The following is an 18,171-nucleotide window of genomic DNA, read 5'->3' on the forward strand; positions in this document are numbered from 1 at the left end:
GAAGTGTCTGGTCTGAATCAGCAAATCTATCCTGAGATGACTGATGCAAAATGAAAGCAGTCAGGAAAAGTATTTGTTGATGGGAGTTATCAAAACAGCTTAGCTGGGATAAGAAAATTTACAAACGTGTCATTATGCTGTTGCTGAGATCACACCTGTAGCATCATGCACCAAGATCATGCTCTTAATGTCAGAAACCAGACTCCAAAGGAACACTGCACCATTAAAGGAGATACAGAAGCAGGAATGAATTTAGCCAGTTTCATCTAGAGAAATGCTTAATGGCAGCATGATCATCTTAAGGGTCATTTAATACCAGGAAAAGGAAATGATACATAACACAAGTGGTAACACAAAGAACAGTGAATTCAATTTAATAAAGGGCACATTCAAATTGGAAATGAGGCTAAACTTTCAGATGGTTAGGGGCCGGCAGAAAAGGGAAATCATTTGCTTAATGAGGTAGTTATGACAAACTAGGTACAAATACTTTGTTTTCTGAAATCAGCAAGTGTGACATTCATTCTTTCCTGCCTGATACAGTGGGTTCAACAGCAGAGTCCAGTGGTGCTCTGTCAGCCTTGTCCATCATGACCATTAGTTGCATTAATAATCCGTGTTTGCATAAAGGCACTATGGTAGCATTGTAGAATCCTTCTTGTTTCTCTAACACCAAAGAAAGAAATTGGATATTTTGTATCTTCATAATATGAAACAAAAACTCAAGTGTGCTGTGGTTGTACAGGTGATGGAGATTTACAGCCTCATGACTTTTGTGCCTGGTCAAAACTGTGTTATAGAAAGCCTGGGGGGGACTCTTCATGGGGTTGTGGGGGGTTTGGGTGCTTCGCTCTTCACTGTGTGAGGACAGTGGACACCTCAGAGGTACCTGCTGGAAATCCTACTCTTGTATTCCACTCCTGCTGTTTCCTCGAGGCAGAGCTGACCCCATGGCTGTTGTTACACAGTGGGTGATCTTAATACCCGACCTGCAGGGCTTGCTGCTCCAAATGGGCTCTTGGGCTCCTGCCTGCTTACAGCTCATTTTAGGAGCATGTCTGAAAACAGCCTTGTCTCTGTGTTGCCAGGAAGGCTTTATGGAAAAGAGACAACAAATGCCTACTGCCAGAATCTCACATCTGAGTAAAAGTGAGCCAAATGAATTTCCAGTGCAAGTTCACTAAAATTGGTGAACAGTGCAAGAACTGATACTGATATTTAAATCAGTGATTCTGATGCAGTAAAGGCAAGTGATTAACAAAACTGTTTATCTTTTTGTAGCACAGATATAGAGTTGATAGTTCTTGCTTTATTTTAAATATACTGATAGGCACAAATTGATGAGGTTGCATAGGGATCCCAGCTAACAATTAATGACTGCCAGCTGATGAGTTTTGCAATGTCTGAAAATGAAAGGGTAGCATCCGGTGCATGGAAGTGGTTTCTATTGTCCAAAACAGCTGATCATTACTGTGTTTAAAAAACAGAATTCTCATAAGGATTTGAGCTGCTCAAAATTTGATGCAATTTTTCCAGGACCTAGATAATCATCAGGAAATTAATGTAAAACTGTGATCTCATGTCATTTGGAAAATTAATGGAATAATCTGATGGGCAGAGCTTGCTAGGGATGTAACTGTACACTGGAAAATAAGTCTTTAGGCCTTGGTCTCTGTCTGCAATGGAAGTGGAGAAGACAGTAGATTTTATTCTGTAATTATCTGAAATGAAAATGGGAGATGTCCTAAAGACAAATAGAGTAGTATTGCTTTCAGCAAGGAAAATAGGGCAGCCTAAATACTAGCACTGGTTATTACATGCTACTATGGATGTGTGTGTTAGAGAGCTGGCTGAAAGATAAATTTATTCCTGTAAAAACATTGCTTTATAGAGATCTTTGAGTTTTGAGATTTTCATTGGAGAAGTGGAAAATTAGTAGTTTCCACCTACCAGAGATTTTTAGATGGAAACCTGGTTGCTAGTCAAGTTTCTTTCCCCAGTGCAAATACATAAACACTTGCAGGAAATCATCTGTACTGCTGTGGACATTATTTCCTCTGCAGTACAAGTGAGTCCATTTTTGCAATCTGTCCTGTCTCTTGGTTCTGCAGCATCCCTTACTGGATGTATAAGTCACCTTAGCTGCAAACTCGCACTCCAGTTGTGAGATTTACAGTTTTTGCTTCTAGGTTTCTGTTGCAATCAAAAGTTTGCTTGTTGCTTGGAGAACTTGCCATCCCATTTACTCTCAGATCTTCTCTGCTCTTTGGTGAAAATCAGTAACAAAGTGTTTGTGATTTTCTGTGGAAACAATGGCAGCAGTTGCACTGGCAGTAAATGTCAAATAAAGAAGCTGTAAAGGCTGAGGAAAGTAAATGTGAGTTATCAGGAGTCAGCACAAGAGATTTTGGTGCAGTAACTCAATCTCTTTGGCTGGGGATAGTCACAGATTTAATCCAGCTCTCATATGAGGCGTTGAAGCAGATGAACAGTAACCTATGAAAGTTACACTCGTAGTGTTCCAGGGCCATAGGAAAGATAACGCTTCCATGGGGTACAGCCAAAATATTTTTTTGGGCCTATATAGCACATGGCAAGTGTTTATCAACTACTGTTTAGCATGTACTGGACCCAGCTATGTAACTGATTCCAGCTTTAGTCTTTTATGCTGTGACATTGAGTTTCTCCTTAGGGTGCAAATGCCAAGTGGTCTTCCCCCAGCATCTTTATCCCTATGTAAAATGAGCAGTGCTTTGTGGGGGAAGTCTTTCCTGTGTTGGTAAATTAAGGACTTACTTAAAATATCTTCCCTCCTTTAAGTAGGTGTCAGCCACATTTTTTTGGTTAGATCCCACAGACTAGATCTGTGTCTGCTTTGGCTCTGCAGTTGAACAGAGTAGTTCATCACTGGGGGAAACAAGTCTTTCTCTATTAGTGTGTATAACTCTTCATTTTATCTGGGCTTGTCAGTGTCTGGCAGATTCTCCATCCTTTGTGCCGTTGGTCTGCAGCTCACTTACAGAGCCATCATTAGCTCTGCATATAGTGGCAGGCTTGGGATTTCATCACTTTTCTGAAGTTTCCTTCACTCTTTCTTGGGCTCTCTTTGAAATTTATTTTCTTTAAAGCTGAAAAAGGATGGGTTCTGCCCTGAATCTGGTCTTTGCTCTGTTCTTAGCACTTGTAATTACTACAGGACTGCACTGACCTGAAGCAGGGCTGCAACTCTGCTTAACATTTCTGCTTGGAAAGGCATTTATGAGATGCTGGCATGTGCATCTCATTTTGATAGGTTTACTTGTACTGTTTAGAACAATCTGAGGAGATTTATAATTGCTTGTTTTGTAATACAGATACAAAGAATTAAGTAAAGGCTTTTAAAGTAATGTCTTTTTTTCCTCCAGCCAAACAAGCACTGTCATGTTTTCATATATCAACTTATTTAGGGTCAAAGTTTGACTTCTCTCTGAATTTGATAGGCATATATAAGTGCTGCATCTGAGTAGAGGGATTTGGCACTTTGATTCACAGAGGGATTTGGCACTTTGATTTTTAAATGCAGTGCCAAAAGTGTGGAGAGAAAAGTGTGGCTTGATTAGAATGGAGCCCATGCAATGACAGGAGGTAAATTTTCAGCAAAAATTACTGTGAGAGGAGACGATGACTTAGAAAACCAATTGCAATTAAAATTGTTGTAACTGAGTTGATACTAGAGGCAGAAAACTGCTTTTGATATTTGCTAGCTAGGCAGAAACTGAGAGAATATGTGTTTTCTGAGAACAGAGATATGGAGGAAAGATGGTTTGTGTTTAAGGCTCTACACAGGGACTCAGAAATTGACTTCAGTTCCTTTCCTGGCCGCCTCACAGGATGCCTCTGTAGTCTTGGGGACAATTACAAAGTTTTCACCATATGTTTATGCTGCATCTAGTGATCTGGAGCCCTCATTTTAGTTGGGTTTCATGAAATTCTAGCCTATCAAGTAATATTTACTCACTTGTGTATACCAGAAAGTAAAAATAAATGGTCTTTGGAAAAATTAGGCTGAGTTAGGTTTACACTGCATAGGGATTCTGTGTCCTGGTCTGTGATGGAAGAAAAGTAGGCTCTTCAGAAATTGTGACATACCAGACTCAATGCTCAGACCCAGAATGGGCTAATTTAAATTGTTTAAAAAAAATTGTGAGGAGGGAAAAGGGAGAAGGGGAAGTGGTGCTTACCATGAAGTTTATGAGCTATTTTCCCAGGATCTTTGTCACATAACTCAGCAAAGAGGAAGGACATGAAGTAGAGAGATCCTTCCTCAAAGAGGCCTTTGTAACGCCATTATTTGTGTCAGCCAAATGCAGATGCGCTTCTTTTTTAATGGAGGAAAAATGTGCCTTTTTTTTTCTTAAATAGATAAATCATCCACAAACAAGCTTATGTGAAAATTAGAAGGAAGAAGTCCAAAGAGGCATGCCAGAGAAGGAAGTTTGCAGAGTCCCAGGGATTCAGAGAAGACTGCAGTGGGACTGTCTCTGAGAGGGAGCGTTTACATCACCCATTCCTGACGGCTTTACCTTCTGGGACTCTGACCTTGGACTGCTGCCAGGACATTTGTCTTGGACTTGTCCTCTGGGCTGGTGAGTTACTGATGGAATGACACACGTCTCTGTTGGGCTGAAACATGATATTTTCAGATGGCTCAGTGCAAGGGGTTTTGGTCTCTGATCATTCTGTCTCCTGCTCCAGTGATGAGAGGATATGTCAAGTAGTTAAAGCACAAATCTTGGAGCTGGAGACTTGGCCACTGTTCCTGAGGCTGCCACAGCCTATTTGTGATTCTGGAAAAGGCAAAGAATGACAGACGCAGCATTTTCCAGTGGCTCAATGACTTAACTCGGCTGTCATTAGACTCAGTGGGACTTTCTCTCTTGACTTTGTTAGGAACCTTATATTTCAGACTGTCTATAAAGCATGCATGTTCCTCTAATCATTTGGTTATAAAAGAAATGTGTGCCTGCTGCAGTGTAGGGAATTGATGCAACTTTTTAGCTGCTGTATAATGGGTGGGAAAATCACAGTTGACTAAAAAGGTGGGTCACTGCTGCAGGCCCTGGTTATATACTACTTCAAATCCCAAATAATGTTGGTGTATTTTGCCAGAGTTCATTGTTACACAGGAACCTACTACTTCTCAGTCAGGACAGATAGATGTGATGTAGTATAAGCAGGGGAATGCTGAGTGGAAATTGATTAGTTTGGTCCTAGAATATATCCCACAAAAACTCAACAAATTTTCCACAGAAGCACTACACAGAAGAAGTACAAGAAGGTACTATTTATAGTTTGTGCTTATTTTATGCTGTCTGAAACTAGGAAGAGTTTCCACTTTGGAAAGGTTGTAGTTTAAGTTTGGAAAATGGAAAGGCATTTTTAAATTCCTTATTGAAAATAAATTTTTTATTCTAACAGAAAGATAAAATTTTTTGTCTGATTTTGTAGAATGATGGACCCAACATAGAGTTTTCCAGAACAACTGATCTGGTCCAATCATGTTGATTTGTTTCCCTTTGGTCTGTCTGGCAAAGACAAATGGGTCCAGAAGATGTTTTTCCAGGGGAAGTGTCAGTTTCAGTCCTGCAGACAGCTCCCAGGCTGGGAGTCCTGTGAAAGAGAGGAGACATGAAGGAGGCTGCAGGAATCAATCAATCAAGTGGTGCCATTAGCAGGCAGCAGTCTGCAGAGACGTGTTCAGAAAGCCCCAGAAATCCCAGATACACTGTTCTTTTGCAGGTGGCTATACTGAGCAAAACTTGGTCATCTCACAAGGGAGAATGGGATCATATGGCCTAACTCTGCTGCTGGAAAAAAATACACATCCAGAGGGACCAAGTGCCACAGTGCCTTGAGAAAAAAGGGATAGTCCTGTGCTCCTTGTGCTCCTTATGCTCCAGAGGCTTGCTCGAGCAAGTCTCTCCTGTACCCTGGGCAGTCTAGGGGCAGAGGAAAGTTATTTTATTGAGAACTGTTTGACTGCATATCAGGGATCCTAAAAGCCCCATGAGTTTGACCTTAAAATTTGCCTGTACTTCCAGTACTTTGGTTTGTGGCCTGGCTGTGCACTGGCCTGTAAAAGCCCTGGCCCTGTTGCTGTTTTGCCTATGTCCTGCAGTGTGAGCTGGTGGGAAGCTGAGCAGTGACAGGACCAGCAGTACAGGCTTGGTCCCCTCACAGCTCTTCTTTGAAAGACCTGGCAAAACCAAAAGACCAGATGTGTCAATGTCAACAGATAAGCTTTAATCAGAAAAGAGTCATGTTGGAGATTTCCTGGGCAGAGTTGCTCTCAGTATCCTGGGTCTGGCTAAGAAACAATGAGAAAGGTGAACTTGGCTCAGTGGCTTTTACTTCTTTGATCTTGCTTGCCCAGAGTGGTACCTTCTGCTCCAGAATGGTGCAGCTGTACTCTTTGCAGGAAGAATAGGAATTTCATTTAACTAAAAATGTTTGCAGTCATTTCCTGTCTCTCCTTGAATTCTTTTCATATTCATATTCATGGATTTAGTGCTAATGAGAACAATAACTATATGTTAAAAAGATCACCTGTCCCTTAAAAGGTCTCTTGGAGTAGCCAAAGGAGGGGAAAAAACAGCTCCCTCTGAATTTTTGACTCATCTAATCGCCTAAATTAATCTTAGTGATTTAATTAATCTTAAAAAATTCTTGGTGTGCAGCTTGGTGTGACCATCCAGGGCATTTTTTCTGGCTCCATGACTTACCCTGCCTTGCCTCTGTATCCAGTGTGCTCTGTCCTCAGGTGCCTGCCATACTCAATGCTGTGTAATCAGACTGAATTCAGGACTAGTGTTGGCTATGACAGATGACTATTGCCAAGCAGCTGTAGGTCTAGTTTAGGCCTTTTAGGATCAAACTTTCATCTCCAGTTTAACTCTACTGAAGGAAAGAGTTTATCTTTCACAGCTTTTGAAAGTAGAACCTAGAGCTAAGTATTGTCTTCAGCACTATCCTGGGCCCTGCCTCTGTGACCTTCCATGGATATGTACATGGTTTTGGTGACAGTCTGAAGTTAATAGTCATGTCTGTGTATGGAAAAGGTAGGAAGGAAAATAATGCCTAACTTCAGGGTGTTCTTGCAAGCAATGAGGAATTGTGTCTGGGAAGCACTGGCTGGTAAGTTGGGGTTCCCCCCTTCCCCCAGCTGTGCCACTGGTCTGTTGTAAAATCCTTTGCAAATCATTCACCTTCCCTGGAGGCTCAGTTTAGCTTTTGTGCAGCAGGAACAATGATTCCTTTCAGCTCTGCATCCACAGTGGTGATTGCACGGGGCTAACGAGCAGTAATGCAGCCTTCAGGGAGCTGCAGTGCTGAAGCCACTCTAGCGAGTGTTTTGTGCTGGGAGAAGAATAGATCCTTAAAATATTTAATCAACAGTCACTGGGTATATATACCCCCACTTCTGGATTAAATACTCTTAGTGATTTAGGGCTCTATTATGTCTTTTCCTCTTTTGTTTATCTCATGTTCTCATCAATCAGAGCTTCACTTAAGACCATGATAAAGCACTTTAACCATGCCTTTACTGGCTATAGTTGTTAGAAAATCTTCTGCATATTTTTAATAGTTTTAAAATAGTGATTCCATTCTCACTTTCTGAAATATCTTGTCTTTTTTTAAAGGGAAAGAATAATGAATTTCCGTATGGGTTATACCTTGTAAAAAGATTATCTCCATTTGCTCTTTTTAGAAACTTTTCAGAAGGGAAGGCACTGTCCCAATGCACAGAAGCAATTTTTCTTTTCAATGGATCCTGTGACTCAAATCTAAACCTTTGCTCTCAGAGGAACACTTTTCAAATGTTTACTTAATGCTTGATTCCTGATAGGCAGTCTGGAGAAAAAAACAGATGAGGTGTTACTCCTGAAAGTTATACTGCTTTATATTGTTTGAAAGGCAGAGATTGAACTGATTTGTCTAGCAGCTTGCCTTTTCTCAGCTGGGGGAAAAAGTTCCTTTGTAGCTCAGGCTTTTATCAACAGTCCAATAAAAGTGTTTTATATATATACATAAAAAAATCATACAACATATAAAGCCTTTTATCTTGATGGCTCCAAAATAGTTGACAAATCTGTCAAGTTATTTGTCAGCTACTTCCCAGCAAAGTTATCTCTTACTCTAGAAAGTTATCATGGAGGTATTTCTATGGTAGGTGAAATTATTCTTGCTACTGATAGCTTTGAAATAACAATCAGACTTGTAATGCATGCATTACAAAATTTTAATCTACAAATTTTAGAATGTTTTCCTAGGCCTTTTTCCTAGCTGAAACAGGTTGTTGTGGATCGGCAAAAATTGCATGAACTGATGGGGATGCCTGCTCCTCTGTGGTACCTCCAGACCCATCCCAGGCTTGGAGAGGACCCTCTGGGCAAGAAGTGAGTTGTCTTCAGGGGCCTTGTGAAGTTCTTCACAGCAATTTACCTTTTACCTCACCAGTGACACCATGACCTTCCATGGCCACTATTCCATATAAGCCTTATATATCAGCAGTGTTTGCCTCTTCTGGCAGGGCTCTGGACACATCCCACATGCACACACACTCTGCATCTGTGAGGCTTCACCAGAGGATCCCTTGGCTCCTGAACCTTTCCCCTGTGCAAGTTGTTGGCTACCTCACCAGCAAGCTGGTTGCAAGGTGGCTGAGCTTTTGTGCAGGGATCCACAGCAGGAGTGTGTTAATGGACTCAAGTGCTGTTTATTGGCTCCATGGATTTTGCTGCGCCCTTGGCACGCCCGTGCTTCCTGTATGAAACTTGGCTGGAGGAGCCAGAACTGCAAGACATCATCCCAAATTCCAGCTGGGATGCGTAACTTGGCTACATGACACTCTCCCCTCTTTACCCCCCTTAACTGCTTCCCATGTTAAATAGTTTCTCAGGACTCAAAGGGGAAAGAGGAAATAATCTCCAGGCCAATGATTCTCATAAGTAGAAAAGTTGCATAAATAAATTAGCAATGATTAATAGGAAGAAATTGTCACTTGTCTCACTTGCCTGGAAGCTGTAGCTTGCTGAAATGACAGTCTTGGTGTCGAGGGGTTGGGATGCAGAGAGTGAGTGATGGGGGTAGGGATTTATTTTATATATATTTTCAAATTGAAAAAAAAAAAAGGTGTGATTTATTTTCCTTTGCTGCAGCTTGCTCCACATTTTCAGTTTTACATTAATAGCTGTGGGAACAGCAGTTCTTACTGCCATATACTTTAGCTATTAACACTGTGTCTGGTTTGACAGTACATCTCTCAATTTATTTTTTTTATTCCCTTGTGATCATAAAATATGTATCAGCCTTCCTTTCTAATCTCCTTTGGCATGTCCAGCTAGCTATTTTGTACCTTTTCTCTGTTTGAATTTGATTTTTCTAGCAACATATACTTAATCAGAAAAAAGAAACCCTCTATTAAAACTCCCTTTTTTTAAAATTTGAAGCCTGATTGAATTCATATATAATGGAATGATTTCTCTAGTAACCCCTAACAGCTTTCTACCCAAAATGTTTGCTTCACTGATATTTTAATTGCTGTAATAATCAGCATTCTGAGTACGAGGTCCTTCCTCTAGCTCAGTAAATCCATACTGGCTGAGTAAAGCATGTCTGTGATTTATGTGCAGATAAACAGCTTTGGATCCTATCCAATCACTTCATCAGTTTTAATTCGGCTGCCTAATCAGTAGCAAACAGAAGGATTGCTTTTTGCTGGTTTGGTTGTTGGGGTTTTTTTGCTTTATTTTGTTTTTAACAGGGTTGAGGGTGTTAATACAGGGTTTGGCATGTTCTCCAGAATGGCACAAATAGCTCCCCATTTCTCATCATCTTTGTGTCAAAATCAGCTGTAACTTTCTGAAAGAGTTTATAAGAAGGGGATGAGATGCCAAGCTGTGCCTTTGGGCTTTTGGTGGTATCTAAGGAACCAGGCAGATATGCAGTCTGAACAGCGAGTCTGCTCTTATCTCATGGTTTATAAAGGACTTCCCTCAGATGCCTGAGAAAAGTGGAAGAGCTCATACAGAAGCAGATTTTGTTTACTTTCTGTGTTTAGGGGTTGATGCCTTCAGAATCATTTCCACAGCAATTATTATACTGCAGTTGCTGTCTACTACAGGCACAGTGTCTTGGGAGGGTCCTGGGAGGTGCAGGGGCACTGTGGGGTGCAGCTGTGCAGGAGTGGGACAGCAGAGCCCACTCCCCCTTTGCACCCTCAGCCTTTTGCTTGCTGCACAAGCCAGAGGGCTCCAGCTGATTCCAGACAGGCTCTTTGAGATTAAGGCTCGTGACCACAGTTCCTGACCTCATTTTTGTCTAAAATAACCTAAGCAAATGCCTGTTAAGGTTAAAACATTGCACCATTTACATTATCATCTATTAGTGCCATGTGTCAAGAGGTGAAGCATTCTGTGATTTATAAGCAGCCTCTGAAGGATTACAGAGAGCAACCCCATTCTGGACATCAGATCTAGGGCATGCAATACCATCTGTAATAACAAAGCTTACCTAAAGAGCTTAGAATGGTTTGAGTAGTAAACCATGGCTGTGTGTCTGTGAACCTTGTCAGCTCTCCTGGCTGCTTCATTTCAGTGTGTAACTATGCCTGGCCACTCCATTTACACTGGAAACTGCAAGAGGTGTTAGTAGCTCTTCCTCTGCATCTGCTTTTTTCCTGTTTCATAGCAGCACTTGCTGTACAAGCAAGGAGCAGACTTGGGAAAGCTGTGCTAAGCTGTGTGGGTACCATTGGAGTGTGGCAAGGGGACACTGGCATTGCTGCTATATCTTCTTGGGGGTTCACATCATAACCCAGTTGACACATGCCACCTTTTTTCCATGTCAGGGTAAATCCTCCCAGCTCTGTGTAAAATTTCACTCTTACCAAGAATTCAGTCAACTTTTTGGCTCAGCCTTAATATTTTGCACACACCCATAGCTGTAGGCTTTAAATAGACTTTTGAATCATCATGAAATTCAGAGAATTAGGCTGGGCTGGAGGGAAAGGCAGGGCACTGGGTATGTGGCATTTTGGGATCAGTTCTCTGTGCAAATGTGGGTGTCCCAAGGGACCTTGGGTGAGGTGTGTAATCCATCTGCTGTGTTAGAATTTTTATAGCTTGCAAAAGGGCAATAACACCTTGTTGCCTTTGACTGGCAATGAAGAGAGAATAAAACCCATTAATAAAGAGAAGACATTTAGACCCAGCGGTGGTTCTGGTACAGCTCTATCTCCACTAACAGCACTTACTGGACTATAAAAACCAGTGCTTGAAGAGTTTTCAAAAATGATTTGGCAACATGTGTGGAGGGGGAAGTTTGGCCATTATACTGTTGTTTATATTATGTTGCTTCTTTTTAACTGATGGCAGCCTGTGGAGGGACTACCAGGCTTGGGATTCTCCTGGCTTTGACTGAGCACAATCTATAGCTTTGGTTCTCTTAAACTTAACAGGAGCTCTGAGCATTCCTGTTAAAATTGATGGGAAATGAACTTCAAGAGTCCTGAAAGATGAAGACTATCCCATCTATCTATCTGCTGCTTTAATGGAGAGATGAGAAAGGTTTCATACAGTAGCCCAGCAGGGAATTCAAATGTCTGAGAAGAAATTTCAGGAGAAGGCTCAGTGTCTTGCAGACCAAAGGGTTCATTTAGGGAATCCTCAATTCTCTAGCCAAAGGGGAGCTATTATGTTTAGAGAGGCAGTGTGCAGACCAGAATTCTTCTGCTGATGAAACTTAGAGTTTGTGCTGTCCAGTGACTTTCTGTATAGGAAAGACTACCTGCCAGTCCTGGAGGTTTGAGCTAACAGATGGATCTTGTTTTCTCACAAGCTGGTGTGCTGGGGTCTGAGCTGCCTCCTTGGACATCACCAAAGGAGCATTTCCACTGTCACCATTTTAAAGAAGCAGGAGTTATCTGACAGTGAAGATTGAGTCCTTTTGGTGGGTGTTCTATCATCCCTGGGCTCCTTTGGATGTCCCACCTTCAGGATTCAGCCCTGGCAGAACAGCTGCAGAAATCCCTTTCCTATGATTTCTTCCATGAGGAAAAGACTGATAGGAGAAAGAAGGAAATGTGAAGAGTGTGTATGCATGTTAGTCTTAATGTGTTGAACGAGAGGACTGTGAGAGCCTTTTTTGGGTTATGGAAATGTGATGAATGAGGTTTCTTGAAGGAAACAATTGCTTCAGTCCTCTCAGTGAACTGCGTGACTGGTTCCTCTGTTTCTGCAGTTTGGTTTTTTTCAGATGGTGCTACATTTATCATGTCTTTCCTTTATAATGTTTTTTTTTCCTATTTTCCCTTTTTACCCTCCCTTTCTCTTTTTCTCTTTCACTTTTCCTGATTCATACTGTACAGAAGCCATTGTTCAAAAAATAATTACCAGGGTGGTAAGAAGTCTGCCTATGGCTAAGGCCTGATGGCCTGTCCCTGAGAGCAGCACCTTAACCTACAGAGGCCCTCTGGCATTATATAGAATTTTGTCAGATCAGATACTAGTTTCCCTGGAAAAAGCATTTTGTCTTATTATCTCTACTCCTTGTCTATCATGTAGTGTTAGCAGCATGTGCTCCTTCTCAGGAGCACAGTGAGGAAAAACCCATCTGGTTTGTGAATGTTCAGACATTGCTCTAATGGAAGCCATGTAAATAACTAGATAAATTATTTCATTGAGTTTGTCTGTTGAGCATAATGGGTAGCAGGGTCAGAATCTCTTCACAGTGATTCATTTCTTACTGGCTGAGTGGGATTTGTGTTCACAAGCCATTGTACAGAAGTGTCCTCCAATTTTTACTGTCTGTCTTTTCCCTGCCTACAATTTTAGCTCTTTGATTTCTTGCTGGTGAGCTCCAGGGAGCAGAGACTACCACAGCCAATGTCTGCACTGTGCTCTATGCAAAGAGATCAGGCACAGGGTAGGCTTTTTGGTGCTGCCATAACTAAAGGATAAATTAGTACAAACTAATCTACAATTTGTTAGAATTTTCCATAATTTTTGCCTTTTTACTTTCAGGAGACTTGTTGTGGGGCTTGGATAAGACATAAGGGTGAAAACAGTGAGAATAACCTTTCAGATGTGGGTTTCTTGAGCAAATGTGTTCATTCTGAGCTTTGCTTTTGGTGTTTCAAAGAGGGGATTTATGGCTCACAGCCAGTGTAGAGGCTCTCTGCCCTGCCACGCCTGCTGTGAGTCTGGGAGCAAAGTGTAGGCTGCACTCACACATCATCTGCCTGCAGTTCCTGCATTTACTTGAGCAATTCAAGTAATTCTTGACAAACCTGAGCACATCTGTAGTTCAACTGGTGGAATGGAAGGTGCAGTGAACTCCAGCAGGAGTGAATGGTGAGGCAGGTGATGGATAGTGGGGACAGGAGTGTTCCCAAAGAGAGCATTGCAGTGAGGAGTAAGATATGAGTTCACGGCTTATGTTTCTCACTGGTGCAAATCTCCCACTTGGAAACTGGGACAAGAGTGATTCCTCATCTCTTCTCTGAGGATGAAGCATTTAGGATTATGAAAAGTTCAGAGAGGGCTGCAAAATTTCTCAGAAGGATTGATTGTGTTAAAATATTTATTGTTTCCACAAACATTTTCTGCTACCCAATCTGTGGGCTAGGATTTTTTGCAGGAAGCAAATAATTGCAGCTAAAGCTAGTTTTGAAGCAACCTTCGGGTAAGCATTAAGGAAAAATTTTTACATTGCTTTGTGGTTAAACTTAAATAATATTTACATTACATTTGATTTCCAAACAATGTCAAAATTCTCCCGTATCTGTTAGAAGGCGTAGTTAGAGATATCCACTAAAAAATGGTTTTCTGGTGTTTCCACAGGTCACTTAAGATTCTCCCTGGAGCATGACTTCGAATATGACACTTCAGTAATGCAGAAGCTGTAAGTAAATAATATCATGTTTTCAAGCCCTTGTTTTAGAGCTGTGTTTATATTCTTCCCAGAGTTTTGCTAGAACTCATCTTTGCTAGACCCTGTCTACCTCTCAACAAGCTTGCAGGGAAGTCACTGAGAGCAGACATGGTTTCCAAGTCAATCATGCCATTTTAGATGCTTTGCTTTATCAGCTTCTCGTTTAATCTAAAAACTCCAGTAATGGTTGCCTAATCTGCAGGAAGAAAGCCCAAGACATCTGCCAGTATTGCAGGAAATGTCACAAGCAGGCAAAATTAAAAATATCTCATTAGCAGTGAGCAGTGAATAAAGTGCAGTGATACTTTACCAAAAGCTGGCATGCCATTGGTTCCCAGGCACAGAACCTTCCTGTGCTTGTGATGCTAATTAAAAAGGCCTACTAGAAACTGAACAAATGAACCCTGGGGGCTGCTGACCTGGTCATGTATTTGTTGGCCTTTGGTAACTTGATGTCAGATTTCAGTATCCTAAAAGTCTTATCATAGAAATATCTCACATTGATATAAGCAATCACAGAGATTGCTTTTGGGCAATTCTTGGTTGTGAATGCATGAAAAGGATACAGTTTCCTTCTCCTTCTCAACTTTTTCCATCTTTTTTCAAAGGTGAATTAGTAAGGTGCTAATTTTGGTATCTCTTTTCTGAATTCTGCATTGTTTTTCCTAATCAATTCTCTCTGATCTGCTCAATCTCCATTTAATTCATTCAGCCACTCAACATCCAAACCTTTTGTAATAAAGAGTGTGCTAATTTTTCCATTTATTTCAATTGTCTTTCGTCAGGTGTTATCATATAACTCAATCATCCGGCACTGGAATTTGTAATTTAATCAATAAAGGAGGCCATTTTCCTCAAGAAGATCAAGGAAGAAAGATCTTGAGGAAAATGCACAGTGAAAGGAAGATGAAAAACAAAAAAGGGTGGTAGGAACTGTGGTTGGCATTTAATAGCTGCACACCTTGGTGGTTATACTTGCCTGGCAAGTAGCAAGCAAAAGAGGTATCACTACTTTAAAATTAATGGATATAATGATTTTGCCTGTGCACCCTTCTTGAAAAATCTAGAGGGACAATCATGGATAATACTTAAGTTGCTATGACAAGCACCTTGCACCATCTCTAGGTGTTGGCAATCCCATAGATGAGCAGTTCTGTTCACAGGAGCAGTTTGATATCAAGAGAGACACCAAGAAAGAAACTTTGCTGTGTGAGCTCCTCCGGCCTTTCTGCTCACATGGCATTTTATTGTGTTGTTGTTGCTTTAGATAAGGGCAGAGGAAGGATGATCTGCAGCCTCCCTTGATGTGATCACTGAAGGGCCCAAGGCTTTGCTTAGCTCAGGGATTATTAAGTAATGAACATGATGGATTGAAAAATGCCTTGACAAGGATTGCATTGGAAGGGGCTGCCCATGGAGGTGGTGGAGTCACCATCTCTGTAGGACTTCAAGAAATGACTGGATGTGGCCCTCAGTGCCATAGTCTGGTTGACAAGTTGGAGGTCAGTCACAGGTTGGACTCGATGGTCTGAGAGGTCTTTTTCAACTTAAATGATTCTGTGTGAGTCTGTGAAATGAAATGGAGATAAAACTGAAATGGCTTGGTCCTATATTCTCAGCCACTCTTGAATTCAAGTCCTGCTCCTGTTTTGCACAGTTGTACCAGAAAGTTTTGGACAAGGAACATGTGGAGTGTGCCAATCCGACAGCTACAAAATCTACAGAACTGCAACTAGATGACAAATCACTCCCTCCATCCCTGGAAACTTATATGAGCAATATTGTAAATATTGTTAATCTTTTTTTCATAAACCTGTGTTTGAGTCTATTCTCCAAGCTTTCAGTGGTGCCGAAGGATTACCAAACATGCACCATATGATCTCTGGTTCCCTTCTTGTGCACTCCAAATAATGTCATCAAAGCTGGTGCTGGTCTGCCTGTTGTGTTTGGCCAAACATGAGAGCGAGTTTCTCCAAGGAGTAGCTTTATGTGCTGTATTTGAAGATTGACTTTTGGAGCAGTGATTCTTTGACTGGCCAAAGCAATCAGTGCTTTGCCCAGCCAGCAGCCCAGGGAACCCAGGTCTAAGAATCTTTCTGATGAGAACTGTGGCTGAAGACATTTCTTGGGGTTAATTTAGCACTCAAGGGCTCAGAGCTTTGTGGAGCTGGAGTATCTTCAGAAGTAAGCAATGGCACGTGCAGATTGCTGCTCTGTCCTTCCCACAGTAATGGCTTCCTCTTTTCACCTAAAAAAGAGAAAATTATGAATTATACTTTAGTCCTGTTTTGTAGTGGTATTTTGCACAAAATCATGCCAGTGTAATGTATGTCCAAAAATATTTACATAAATGTTCATAAATTTTTCTCCACTTGCTTTTGAGCTGCTAAAACATTTTGAAACACTTGGTTTGGGCTTTTTTTGTCCTGCTCCCAGCACCAAATCACCCATTTTAGTGATTCAATACCAATCAGGAATTTGAGGGTAAAGAAAAGAAAAACTGCAACCACTTTTAGCTCATCTCCTAAAGGATGTTGGGTTTTGCTCCCACTGATTTTGAATTCAACAGGCTGCAGAAGGACTGGGTGTCATTTAGCTATTAGAGATTTTTGTTTTCCTGATCATTGTGAAGTAGCATCATTAACACAGGCAAATTTCCATGCTTCACTGTGCTGTGTCCATGGTACATTAAAGGCCCTTTTCCATTGGTAAAGCTGAGTCTATTCTTCTGTAAAATCAGGGGCCCATTGGCAGTTCTTTGGCAAGTGAGACAGAGGGACTATTTAATGGGAAGAAGAGTGGTTTAATAAAGGGGAAAAAGTCGAACATGACAAGTGCAAGGAAAGATAGCAGAATGTTAGTTTATAAATCACTGCATAATTGGGCCAAAATATTCATCCATTTTCACAGGGCCAGGGAGAAAGAGGACAGCAGTTTTGGGGTGAATGAGTTACGTGATTTCTCCAAAGTGCCTTTTAGAGAAGTCAAGCACTCTATCCATTTCTCTTCCCAATATGAGTGCTGTGATTTCAGGCTAATGGAAAATGGTTTGTATTGCTGAATTTTCTTTTTTGAAATGGTGTATTGGCTTTTGGTGAAGAAATTGGACTTATGCTTGAATATGTCTGGATTTTACAAATACATTTTTAGCTTAATAAGATGGAACCAATTAACCAGAAGTCATTGCCAATGGATTTTACAAGTACATAAAAATATATTGCTTTTTCTTGAAACATTTCATCACCCTTTTGAATGTTCCTTTTTCTTTCCTTTGCCGCCACTGACAAAGCACTGTGATAATTTGTTCCCTCATGCCTTTTCCTGAAAACATTGATCTCTGGCCCTGACTGTGTATGTGTGTGTGTATGGGGAGGATATTAGGCATGTATGTATGCATCTTTTTGTTTCTGACTCAGTGTTTATTTCTTTCTCCAGTGTTGTTCAGTGTGTTTAACTTGTGGCCTGAGGAAAAACAGAGCACACAAACTATAAAAAAGTTGTTCTGAAAAGGTTGCTTAAAGTGGCACAGGACCCAAGGGCTAATGAGCAATCTCTCAAAGCCAGGTATTAATGCAACTGCTGAAACGTTTGGCACAGCAGAGGCACTGAAGAAAGCAGTAGCACCCGATTGTCACCCCTCTGGATCTCTGGGAGTGGACATGTCTCCTGGAAACTCTTCTGAGGTCCCTCATTATGTCAGCTGTGCCTTGCAAGTGAGGGTGGGGACAGAGACCCACTATCCTGCAGTGGCACAGAGGTCTGTGGAAATGAGTTCTGGTCTCTGCCTGCCTGTCTCTGAACTGGAATGCTCATTTAATCACCTATAGCAATATTTTACTTGGAGGAAATTTTAACATGAGGCCCTGCCAGCCTCCTCTACCCCTAAATTTCCATCAGCTCTGCCTGCAAAGAAGGGCTGGGTAACACACAAGACATGGGCGCATACTGAGGAGTTGTAGGATTTCTATTTCCATTACCTCAGCCTTCCCCATTCCCTCATAGCCTTGCCTTCTGCTTAAAATGCAAAGGTTATTAACTTCTGTGAGCATGTGGGGCAGTAACCCAGGCAGGCACTGCCTTGGGATGACATGGTTTTCCCTGCTCTGATCAACTGTGTAAACTGAAGCATAGAGAGCCTGCTTTGATCCTTAATAACTTTGCTCATTTGCTTTAGTTACCAGTTGATACAGAAATGACTTA

At 41.3% G+C, this 18,171-nt stretch overlaps 1 protein-coding gene across 4 annotated transcripts in view; it reads left to right on the forward strand.

Annotated features, from left to right (window-relative positions):
• The window catches only part of SEMA5B (semaphorin 5B), a 267,003-nt gene that overhangs the window by 69,837 nt on the left and 178,995 nt on the right, over positions 1 to 18,171 (forward strand). For all 4 annotated transcript variants that reach the window (XM_063161768.1, XM_063161767.1, XM_063161766.1 and 1 more), the window contains 2 exons: positions 4,402 to 4,625; positions 13,881 to 13,941. The gene's annotated coding sequence lies outside the window, so the exon portion shown is untranslated. The remainder of the gene's footprint in view (positions 1 to 4,401; positions 4,626 to 13,880; positions 13,942 to 18,171) is intronic.

The sequence above is a fragment of the Melospiza melodia genome, chromosome 8, assembly GCF_035770615.1.
Source record: "Melospiza melodia melodia isolate bMelMel2 chromosome 8, bMelMel2.pri, whole genome shotgun sequence".
Classification (NCBI taxonomy): Eukaryota; Metazoa; Chordata; class Aves; order Passeriformes; family Passerellidae; genus Melospiza; species Melospiza melodia.